This window comes from Passer domesticus, chromosome 1 (genome assembly GCF_036417665.1).
Source record: "Passer domesticus isolate bPasDom1 chromosome 1, bPasDom1.hap1, whole genome shotgun sequence".
Lineage (NCBI taxonomy): Eukaryota > Metazoa > Chordata > Aves > Passeriformes > Passeridae > Passer > Passer domesticus.
This window is the reverse complement of record NC_087474.1, coordinates 13,812,436-13,824,496: the sequence shown is the minus strand read 5'-3', so window position 1 is coordinate 13,824,496 and position 12,061 is coordinate 13,812,436.

Below are 12,061 nucleotides of genomic sequence, written 5' to 3'. Positions count from 1 at the left end.
GCACATGCCTGACAGTTCAGGCAGTGGCTTTGGCAGAGATTTGTACCTTCTGACCCCTTGTTGCATGCCAGTTCCTGCAGCAGCCGTGGTCTCAGTGAGCTCTAAGCACACAGTGTCCTCCCCACGTGGGTGAGCTGCGGCTGTGCTCACAGTCTGTGCAATCCTCCATCCTCCCTTCACCAGGGCATGACTTGCAGGATGGACAGTCTGAAGAGTTTTTATCAAGTTCTCTTATCTGCAGAAAAATGCCCTAAGTTGCTCTCTCATCCTGCCTTTGAGATGCATTTGTTTCTTGGTGTGGATATTTTTGTCTTGTTTTCATTTTCTTTATTGCCTTGTTATTTTTACTACTTGCTTCATTTTATGAAGGCTTTTGCTGATCCTGGTTTCCAGAGGGGAGAAACTCCTGCAGATGCTGTTTCTCACCCTTTTCAGCATTCCCCACCCCGAGCTTTAGCCTGATGGGTTTTTCTACCCTGTGTCCTGGCAATGTAATATTATAGACAACCCATGACAGAGCCCAGCCAAGATGAGTTTATGACAATTGCACAGGCTTTTTCTGTGAAGACATCATCTTGCTCTTTTAAGCAACTCTTTTATTTGAGCTAGTGTGTAAATCTTGGCAATGCAGTGTGGAGCAATAAATAATTAAACAATTCTTTTGACAAACAATAAAGACATACCCTTGACATTTTTGCTTATATGAACATGTTTCTTGTAAAAGCTTTATTTTGCATACTTTTAATACAGCAAATATTAATTTCTCCAATGGCTCTGTTACAGTTTGCATCTTCATCTTGTTTGTCTGCACAGCTTTGAGTAGGGTCATTGAGCCAAGAAATGAATTAAAGTGACCTCTAAAATTAAGGTTTCTGAAATAACGTTAATTTGGTCCTTTGCCCCCCCTCAGTGCTTTTGCTTCACTAGGGGAGGTGTGGAAAGCTCATCTGGCGTCTCATGGCCCCTCAATGGGCACTGCATGTTCAGTGCAAAGATATTTTAGCTGGCAAACTCCAGCTGGAATTTATTGCCCATGTGCAGTCTGAAAGTTTTCACAGACTCAAAAATTGGCCAAATTTGGTCAAGCTGCATGGAAATGACAAAATCCCATCACTAACATGAGACCTCTCAACAAGTTTCTGAATTTCTGCCTTGAACAATAGATGTGCTAATGCTCCCCAGTGAAGGCCTGTCACCACAGGGTCTTCCCCTGAGCTCCTTCTGAGGTTTCTCTGAGCAGGTTTTGTGACAGTCCCTCTCAAACATTACAAACCAAAGTAGAAATCCCACACAGCCAACCTTGTCAAACTTTTCTGCTCTTTATGGGTTTATAATCCACTGGAAAATGGTCTTGTATTAAAGAACTTTGTACTGCCCACAGTATTCATAATTATAAATGCTGAAATGCCTTGGGAAAGGGGTGGAGGGAGGTGAGTGATTCTTGCTGAATGATGGGAAACATAAAATGCAAGGTGAGGAAAAAGAAATGGAAGGAAACAGAGAAAAGAAAGAATTATTAAAAGGATCTAGAGGTAAAGGCATATTGCAGCCTTTACAATGTAGGAGAAAACCCCAAAAGTGTGCCAGTGGTTGAGCTGGGATGAGACACCCTAAAGCACTTTGCTTCATCATGTCCTGCTTCCTGGTCATGGAAAGTCACAGCTAGTGCCAGGTGCTGTGACCTTAAAGCAGCATTTACTTCCTCTGGTGCAAAGCTTTTCTTTAAGTCCTGTGTCTAAGCAGAAGCTTCTTTCAACCACCTTCAACCAGAGAGCTGCTCTTTGGCCCAAGCTGGAGTCCTGCTCTGTGAGGGTGAGCTGGGCTGCAGAGGAGATGCTCTGTGGGTGGGAACTGAACACACTTCATAATCATGGCCTGTGCCCCTGGCACGCTCCTTTTTCTTCCTTGCTCACTTGGTTTATCATCTCCAACAGCACACAGGTCTCATTTCCTCTTCTTCCCCTCCCTGCAAGCTGCTGTTCCTTCGGTGAGTCATCCAATACCCAGGTGGGGACTGGTGGAAGATGGTGATGTGGTGCTGACTGGAGCAGAAGGAGACACACAAACAAAATATTTTCTGCCTGAAAGAGTCTGGCCAGCACTACTGAAGCCAGTGCTTGTCCCTGTCCCACAGAGAAAACTCTGATTGGCTCTGTGCAGGGTCTGGGGGTCACCAGAGACCTCTGTTAGGGATTAAGAAGAGGACCAAGGGCTCCTGGCAGCTGCAGGGAGAGACAGAGTGAGCCTTGAGTGATCCTTTGGGGATGTGATGCAGCATCTGACTGAGATGCTTCCCTGTGTGAACCTCTTCACAGTGCTGATCTGTGCTGACTCACAGAGCTGAGGATGCACCTTATTTCAAGGTGCTCTGCACTCTTGGGCTGACTTTCAAATATCTTTCCTGCAAAGATGAAAGATGTTAAGAAGTGAGTCCTATAGCTGCCTCTCAGACTCCACTCTCTCTTATATATTAATCAAATAACATGTAAAATGATAGCAGCTCTCAGAAATGTCATACAAAGCATTCCTTAAAAAAAAAAAAAATAAAACACCAGTCCAGCTTTCAAAATAAAACTAAACTAATATAATTCACAGTGCTGCTGTCCCCATTACCAGAAGGCCTAACTTTGTGGGACATTTAGGAACAAGCAGTGTTTAAAAACAAAGAGATTAGAGGTGCAAAATATAGATCCAGACTTCATGGCCACCCAGGCCTGGGGTCCAGGCTTGGGAGGGATGGAAATCTCAGAAACAGGCAGCTGCACAGACTTCATGAGCATGAAGATGCTTCTCCTACTTTCTGACTGTTGGGGCCTGTAAAGTACACAAGAATTTTTAAATAGTGCTTTGGAGTCAACACACCATTTTATCAGTTAACCAGTTGGGATCAGTGGTGATTGTTTACAACCTTAATGAGTCTGTACCTCAAGGCAGGAGGACTGCATGTGAAGTTTAATTAAGATTTGCAGAGGACTTTCTGCTCTCACCCACCCCCAAGCTGCTGGTACAACACTGCAGGGAGGTTGAGACCTCACTGCTGAGCACAGATGGTGGAGATGCACAGGGTAGCACCCATCTGGGAGCAGCATCAGCAGCAACACCACACTCAAAATCATCCTGTGGGGCTGTAGATGTGTTAACATCAGCACCAAGGCTGTGAACAAGGTAGCCAGTCCAACGCAAACCAGCCAAGGGCAACTTCTCAAAAAGAAGGTATTGTCTGCACACTGCTTTTATGCACTTATACATCATCATGTGCCAAAAGGAGAAAGGGGAGAATTTTTAAAACATTCTCTTCTTTCTGTGTTTGCTCTGGGAATAGATAAATATTTCACATTAACTATGTTCGTCTGCCAATTTTTGTCGTGAGAGCACTATCTCCGAATTGTAGAGCCTGTGAATTATAGTGGTAAACGCTGTATTGCTTTGACCTTTTGAAATGTCTCCAGCATGACTGGCTGCCTGTCCTCCCCTTCCCCCAGAGGTCAGGCAGGTTGTAAATATAGGCGAAATGGAATAGCCAGATAATCAAATTGAACCCATTTCACTGCAGTGCGGTGCAATCACAGCACAGCGAAATTCCATCAGTGTCGGGGCTGCATCTCGAGTGCCACAGAAATCGCTTTGTAACTGTCCACACAACCCGAGGAGCAGGGCTTGTCATCTGCCACACTGGGGGCTCTGCATTTTTAAGCCTCCTTCAGCAAAGGAAAAAAGAAATCCCAAAGCCGCATAAAAAAGGGTAAGGAATAGGCTGACATTTAAAAAAACACATCATCTGAAAAAAATTACCTTGACATATAGGATGATTGATAAGTTATATTTGCCTTGTTGCTGGGTTGCTTTTTTTTCCTTTTCTTTTAAAGACTCTAAAATGCTTCCTCTGCTCCAGAGCAGATAACAGAATTGCTTGCTGCATCATCTGAGTATGCCTTCTTCAAAGACTAAGTACTTTAGTCATTATATTAGCAACAGCATTGAAGTACAGCACATAAGTAGTGATACAAAGAGCACCATAACTCTTGTTATTCATGAAGATGGAATTTAGGAGCAATGTCCCTTGACCAAGCAAGACAAAAATCTGGAAGTTGAAATCCATATAGATGTTTTTTTTGGTAGGAGGAGCCAAGCACAGCCCTGTGCTTCTGTTTCTTGCAAGCCCAGAGATGTTAGCAGTGGGGTAGCAGGGCATAATTGATGTTTACTTACAATCAGCATCTTTCTGTGCCAGCAATCATGGCAGACTGAAACTAAGCAGGGGAACCAGAAACCCTGCTGCTTTCAGCTGTCTGGAACAATAATTACACAGTGCCACGGCACCTCTGGGAGTCTGGCACCATTTATCCTCCCGACTCTCGGCGTTGGTTACCTGCCACAGAGCAATCCCCAAAGCAACCAATCCTCAGCATCATTTTCATACAAAAGGTGGAGAGAATGATAATGGCTATGCTATTGCTCTGCCTTCAGAAACCCGGGCTGATGGCTTAATTGAGGTTAAAATAAGCTCCAATCAGAGAGGTAAAAACTTAACAGGGCTACTTAATCTTATATAAATACAAGAGAGATACAAGTGCATGAGGAGAGAATAATAACTGACTCTGGTGAGGTTTCTATGGAGAATAATCATTAGCCAAGCAGTGAACAGATTGGACTGGGAACAGGCTATTTAGCATTCATGCCCTGGTGGTAAAGGCTTTGAGCTGGAGCCTAATTTGAATTTTAGGGTTGGGTTAAAAAGAATAGAAAAGAAAAGAAAAAACCCACCCTGTCTGGAGCAAACAGCATCAACCTAATTTTTGCCCTGGACTGTGCCAAAGAAATTTGACTGACTTTTACTCTGTCACCTAAGTGCAGACTGTCTAATACAAGAGAGAAGTAATTGCAGGGCACGAAGGTTTTCAGTTGTCTCAGGAGCAGGGATTTGCCCTGCCCAGGGCAGTGTCCTCAGCCCTGTTTGTACCTCCTCCCTCTACCCACACTCTTTGTAAGGCTGAGCAGGCAGCCCAGCCTGCTGCCCTTCAGCAGCAGCACTGGGAATGCTACTGAAAAAAAAAAAGTAAAGAGAGTTTGATTTTTGCTTTAAATATTCACTCTCAGAAATAATTCCATTTTTAGAGCTTGAAATTAAAACCACTGGAAAGGTTTGGCAAAACTCAGATGTTTTTATTTCTCAGACTTGCAGATTGTTGCTTATCTGTTTTGTTAAGTTAAATTAGATGTTAGATTTCAGAAGTATTTGAAAACACTTCTTTCATGCAATGGCCCTTCAAATAGAAGCTATAATTTCAATCCTTTTCTGCTCTGTGGTTTTTTGTTTTGTTTTGGGTTTTTTGGTTTTTTTTGTTTGGTTTGTTGTTTTTTTACCAGTTGCTTGCAAGAGTGGTTTATGTTACAGTTGCTTTCTTTTAAACAGACAACGTGAAAAAATGCAATAACTAGCTGGAGACGTGCAGATCCTGCCAAAGAACATTTTCTGGGCTCTTTTTTCCTTAGTGTGTATCCCAGAGATGAAGTGATGTCTTTCCCAACCAGCAGCTCAGCTGACATAGTCCCATACCAGCTGCAGCTGGGCCTGGCCTCTGGATCTTTGCTGGGGACAGGTGAAGTTAGAAGCATGTATGATACTGCTGATTGTATTTCAGAGTTTATTTATTTTAATGTAACTCGACATCCAGTCTCTCCTGTTACTTTTTACTTGGTATTTAGTAAAGCATATCTTGTTACTACACAATTTCAAAAACATTTTCCATGTACCATGATAGAATCTGTGGTTTGCTAGGGGCTTCTTCTGTGTACTTACTAGCTTTGCTTATACCTCCCCATTTTCCTGATCTTAGCTGGAAGTCCTTCAGCTCATGCCCATCAAGAGATAAAAATAAACTGTGGGCTGCAGCTCGGTGTAGCTGGATGCTCCATTACTGTTGCAAAGTACAAGAGTCCTCAGGAAAGCAATGAAAAATTACCCCTCTCCAGGCAGTGAAAAATGTCAGGAGCCTCATGGTCTCTGAGGCCTCAGCAGAGAATAATTATGCTGTGAACAGATTGCTCTGTGCCAGAGACCTCGCAGCACGCTTTAAGGGAAGACTATGAAACCCCTTAAAAGGGAGACCAGAGCCCTCACATGGCACTTTTTGGGAGAAAGCAGGTGACCATAAAACACCATACTCCCAGACTGGCTGCCTTCACTGAGGTGAGTGGTCCTGCACCTTCCAGGACTGCTTACAACCAGGAAAATACAGGATAAATATGATCCAACAGATAACTGGGTGGGTATTTTTAACAAACTGAGCTGGGACCTTCATTCTACTTGTAGCCAACCACTGGACAGCAAAACAAACAGGAAATGAGTGTGAGGTCTCAGGCAAGGAGAACTTGGCCTGGGAATTTTCCTGGAATACCCACTTGCTCCTGTGCCTGTAAGCACTGCCTGTCCTCTCCAGGGACTCTTCAGTCAGAGGATCCAGCCCACCCTGGCCCAGGCTGTGCCTCCTGCTCGTGCCCATCATGGTAAGGGCCAACCCAGAACTTTGCCCTGGTTGTTGTGCCTGGAGCTCTCCTGCCCATGGGAAGCTGCATCCAGTGTCTGACTCCAGAAACAGGATGAGAAGAGGGAATTTTTTGCAGCCTGGCAGCATTCATAAGTGTGCTCTGCACAGGACATGTAATGAGGATGATGCCCAGGACCAAAGATGACCAATGTGATCAGGTCAAGGCAATTCTGAAGCAATTTGTGCTTAATGGGTAACAGGGGCCAGGATTTGTTAGATATTTCACCTCCCTAGCAAAGGGTCTGACAGAGCCAGGTTCATTATCCTGGGGAAAGGTGACAGTGCTGTTCTGCCAGATTGAACAGGAGCAGGGTTAAGGTTGCAAAAAGAGGACCAGAGTCCTCCTAATTGTGTCTTCCCTCTCTTTTCAGTGTTTTAATTATAAAATGTGTTTGTGCAAGACTCTGAGATACTGGGCAGCTTGGTGGGAGCAGAGCTTTGGGGGTGGGCAACAACTTCGCCCAGGGTTTGTTTGCAGGGCAGGTGGGAGGGGGCCCAGATGGTGGGATCAAAGGAGCAGTAACTCACTCACTTTGACTGCACCATCTGCTCTGCCCTGGGTTATAATTTCCAGCTCTTTCAAGTTCACCCAGGGTTTGGTGACTTGTTTGGGGACCACTTTTTGTGAATAAAAAGGGAAATGGAGGCTCTGCTTTGCAGACCTTGAATTTCTGTCAGGAAGGGGATTGGCCGTATCTTCCACACAGCAATGCACTGTGGGGTAATCATTGCTAGACCCCAAACTACCACTGAATGACTTTACAGGGTTTGAATTAAAGGCTTTTCATGGGTTCCTGTAAATGACAGGAAGTTCAGCTTTGTCATGCTCTTCCTGCTGTTGCAGGGGTAGTGCTGATCACTAGCTCACATAAAATAGTAATAAATAGCACCTCTGTTCATTCTTTTGATTTGTCAGCCGAATCTGCTGAACTAATCCAAATATGCTAGTACCTTATTTTTATTTTAATCAAGGTTCTGAATGTTCAGAGCCTTAAATATTGTACATAATTGCAAGATGCTGAGACCCGCTACAAAGTTAAATAGTTCATTGTCACAACAAGCTTTGTCTTCAAAATAATAACCAAGCTAGATGTGTTTGGTGTTTCTGTGTCCAAAACCTCTTCCAGCTGCCACAAGGTAGCTAACAACATGGTTCTTCAATGCTGACCTTCATGCCATGAGCAGAAAGGTAATTCCAGCTTTTCCTTGTCTGTCCAGTGCACGGCTGGTGGGGCAGCTCCTGCCCAGGTGACCTGACCTGTGGAAGCTACAGAGCAGGGCAGGACAGCGTGGCAGCTGTCATGGTGACCACTGTGGGAGACACAGAGGGGAGGGTACTGACAAGAGGAGGGAAGGGGAACCCCAGGGTTTTCCCATTTTGTGGCCCTGGCCCCATCCAGGATGTTTGCAAGGCTTTGCAGGGTGTTCTAGGGAGACAACAGCAGGGTGAGCCAGGGCTGCTGCTTTGGTGACAGCTCCTGAAAGCCATTCTTCTTCTTCTTCCCTGTCCAAAGTCTGGTTTTGGGGGTTAGTGCAGTCCCCCTGCAGTGCCCTGGTTTGCCAGTGCTGCTTCAGGCTCCCTCACCCTTGCACACAGCCCAGCCTATAGAGCAGTGCTCTGCCAGTGCTCTGGTCCCTGGCACTTTAGAAAAGCTTTGGTTCACAAGGATAACAAGAGTTGCAGTTACCAACCTGAGTGTTGACATCACCTAAACTTGTTGTTCTGGAAAGGAGTCAGAGTAAACAGCTCCTCTGCCCAGACCCACTGCAGCTGCCCATGATGGTTTTCACTTTGCTCCCTGATAATTAATGCCAGCTCTCCTTGCCAACACTTCTGAGTAGATTTGTACATTTTGGAGCACTTTGATATATCAGCTGTTAATGCGAGCTTTTCTCCTCCCGAGGATATATCCCTGGAGATGTCAAGCAGAGTGATTTGCACAGCAGCGGGGCTGTGAGTGCTGCCATGGGTGATGAGACAGGTTTGCTCAACTGAGCAGAGTTCCTCTAGGACAAAAATGGGAAGGAAGCCTTTGGCCAGAAGAAGTGCTTTCATTTGCTAGAGACCATGAATGGCCAAGTAGGAACAAGGAAGCCCATGGCTAAACAGGAGGGTACTGCCAATTCCATTCACAGATTCTCCAAAACCCGGGAGGACTGCTACAATGATGATGTCTGGCCTGCAACATGCCAAGAGCCTTAGATCACAACCAAGCAAATGAGAAAGGCAGCAGGAAGGAGGGAAAGGCTCTAGTCCCCAGCCTCTGCCTTGTACAACCTGGGCAGCACTTCTGCCCTCTGAGACTGATGCTGGCAGAGTGGGATTTGCTGTGCCACCAACAGCAGCACTCAACATTTGGCTGTGCTGCATCCTGCCCTCACGTGCTCAGGCTTTCTTTAATCTCAGGGATGCAAAGAAAGCCCAGAACACATTAGGACAACCACCTGGGGAGTTAGTTATGGTTTTTAAAAGCTAATGATGCCGCCCACTGTTCAATGTTTATAATAAGCTGTCTTCTCCCCCTCTTAACTAAATTGTGTATATACAGGGTAAGAAGCTGTACCCGAGGGCCCTGAGCACTTGGCTTGCTGCACAGAGCTGCTGTACTCCATAAATAGGAAAGGTGGACAGAAAGTTATTAATTTTCATGCATTTGAATGGGACAGGCTGGGAAGCTCGGGCAAAAGAAAGCAACAAGAATGATCCTGGCCTAGAACTGCAGTGTTTTAATGCAAACCTGAAGACTGTGCTGTCCTCTTGGCAGCTGGCTGACAGCTCAGCCTGCACAAGCGATGCAGACGGGGATTCAAAGGTTGCATGGAAACACATTGCTTTCCTCCAGTCCTGTGCCAAATGCAATACCTGATTGCTCAGCTCACGTACATTTCTGCAGTACCAGAGAAGAGGCACTCTGCGACACGGAGCAGCACACAGCCTGCTGGAACTATTACCTGCAAAGGAACATTTTTCTAATTCTCTAGCCCATGGTTTTACACTGCTTTGTGATGAAGTGTCTATGGCTGAGTGGCCCGTGCCTCAGGCTGCGCCAGGGAAGCAGCGCTCTGGGCACAGCACAGCACATTCCAGGGCTCCACACTTGTACAAATAAGGAAGCAAAAGGTCTAAGCTGGATCCGAGCAGGACTCGTGTATCAGTGAGAACAGCACTGCAGCTCTGAAACAGCTTTGTCATAGCAGGAAATGCAGTGGCATCCTTCAACCTGCCAGAGGAGGGGCACCACCTTTTGCACAACCACGTCTCAGTTTTTCCTCACAGAAGAAAGCCGTGAAGGTGAGCAGCTCACACGTGTGTGTTGGCAGAGGCCTGGCAAGGCCAGCACCCACAGAAGATGCACTCAGTCACCCAGTGCAGGGGAGAACATCCCTGCAGCACAGGAGAGCCTGGGGACAGCACCGTGCAGGCCAAGCCCCTGCAGCCCAAGCACCGCCCAGCCCCGGCTGCCAGGAGAGGTTTTCTTGTAAAGAGGTGATTTTTCAGTTCTGTTTCTAGGTAAGTTACTTCCTTTACTGGAACAACTACCTAGTTGGACACTTGCATGCAGGAAGCCACCAAGCCACCACCAGCTCAGCATCACCCTCTTGGTAAAGGCAGAGAGCACTGGCACATCAGTGGCCAGGAAACACTGCCAGTGCTTTGATTCCAGTCATTTGGCTGCAGAATTTGATGAACTAGACAGGCTGACCAGTGTTTAACGTGTATTTTCCAATGCCTGATATAAGAAATGACAGCTTTTAATTACAGTACTTAATTTTTTAGAGGACAGCTCTTTCTTTCACATTATGAATTAACAAGCTATTCTGAGCAGATTTGTACTGTGCAAACAGATCTAAACTAGCTGTGAAGATAGTTTAGCTTGGAGCTTTATTTTTTTGGCATACTCCCACTTTTGAGCTTCATGCATTTGTTTCTTCTGGTGTGCTGAGGTTGTAGCAGACAGGACCACCTGTGTTTCTCAGGATCTGGTGCCACAAAGGTTGGATCTTGGATGGGGCCCTCAGTGCCACCAGAGCAACATTGCCTAACTGAGAACAAGTTTATTTTTGTATTGCACAGATGCTGGTTGAAGGGACATAGTTCTTGACTCCCATTAGCACTCAGGTCTTGTGTCCAGGGAAGTCAGACACAAGTGCATCCCTGAGGAGCTGACACATAGAAGCCACTCCAGAAAATATGGAGAAAGGCAGAGAATTGCTGCTTTGCAATGTTACTTAACTCCACCTGTTTGCAGAACAAATTATTAAAAAATATAGCTAGGCCTTAATCTGTATTTTAAGACACGCAAAGGAAGAAAAAGAAAAAATAAAAAGCAACTCCATCCCACAGTCTTGGCAGCCTGGCTCTCTCCCAGGTCTCTGGCCTGGATTCCTGCAGTTCTGAGTGAATGTTTCTTTGCTATCTTGCTTGTCCATCACACCTGCTTTGTGCCTTCAGTGTTCTGCATTTATTTATTCCCACACTCAGAGTCTCTCTCCCCTTCCCCAGCCCACTATATTTTAGTGTAATAAGCTGTAAAATGAGATTTTATGAAAAATAAAACTGACTCTATACCAGTTTGTTCCACTTTGCGTTCTGAGTTTGCTGAACACAACACAGATTTTTTATTTTTTTAAAGTAGCAGCTGACTACCTTAAGAAACTAGAATCTGTTTGGGGAAGTTGTAGGAAACTAATATTAGAGCTGCCATTTAATTCTCAAGGCAATAAAATGGACTGAGAGGCCAAGTCCCTCTGAATGTCTTTCATGCAGGTTTGTTACACAGTGTGAGCTTGTTTTACAAGTGCTCTGTTTACAAGAATGCTGGGGGAGCAGGAGAGGGGGGGGAATGTTCATTTAAGCCCCACATTCACATAGGGCTACTTTTGTAAAGGCCTGATCCAGTCCTACCAGCTGCTTGCCCACAAAACTTCCCAATTGTGGAGGCTAATTAAGATTCCTCAGAGGAGCTCTCCTCTCCCCAGCGGCTGCAGGCAGCCTCATCAGACATGCTGTCCCTCCCCCTGGGCCCGGCAGAATGCCCTGCTGTGCCTGGCTTACGTTATGCCTTATGAATTAACCAATTGATTCTGAAAATATCACTACTTTAGGGCTAAATAAAGCTGTTCCCTTCAAGGGGAAAAAAGGCAGGGCTCAGCCCAGGAATAAACTGATACTGTGTTACCTATAACTATAAACTCCCTTCTCTCTCATGCTGCAAGGCGAGGATTCGCTTGCCAGGATACAGGGAGTTCAGTACAAAGGGAATTTATCATGGATTTCTGTGAAAACAGGGAGGCTTTCCTGAGCCTGGACTATCCACTTGCAAGTAAATAAAGCTTCCTGCATGCAACTCCGACTTAAAAAATTAGTTTATGTGAAATGACTGTGCATATTTGCCTTGTCTTTTTGTGTCCACTTCCCTTTCCAGCTTCAAAGTGAAGAAACCTGTAACCAGCACAGATCAAGCATGGCTGAAAGTTGCTTGGTGCTACTGCTGTGTAGCTGAACACAGATC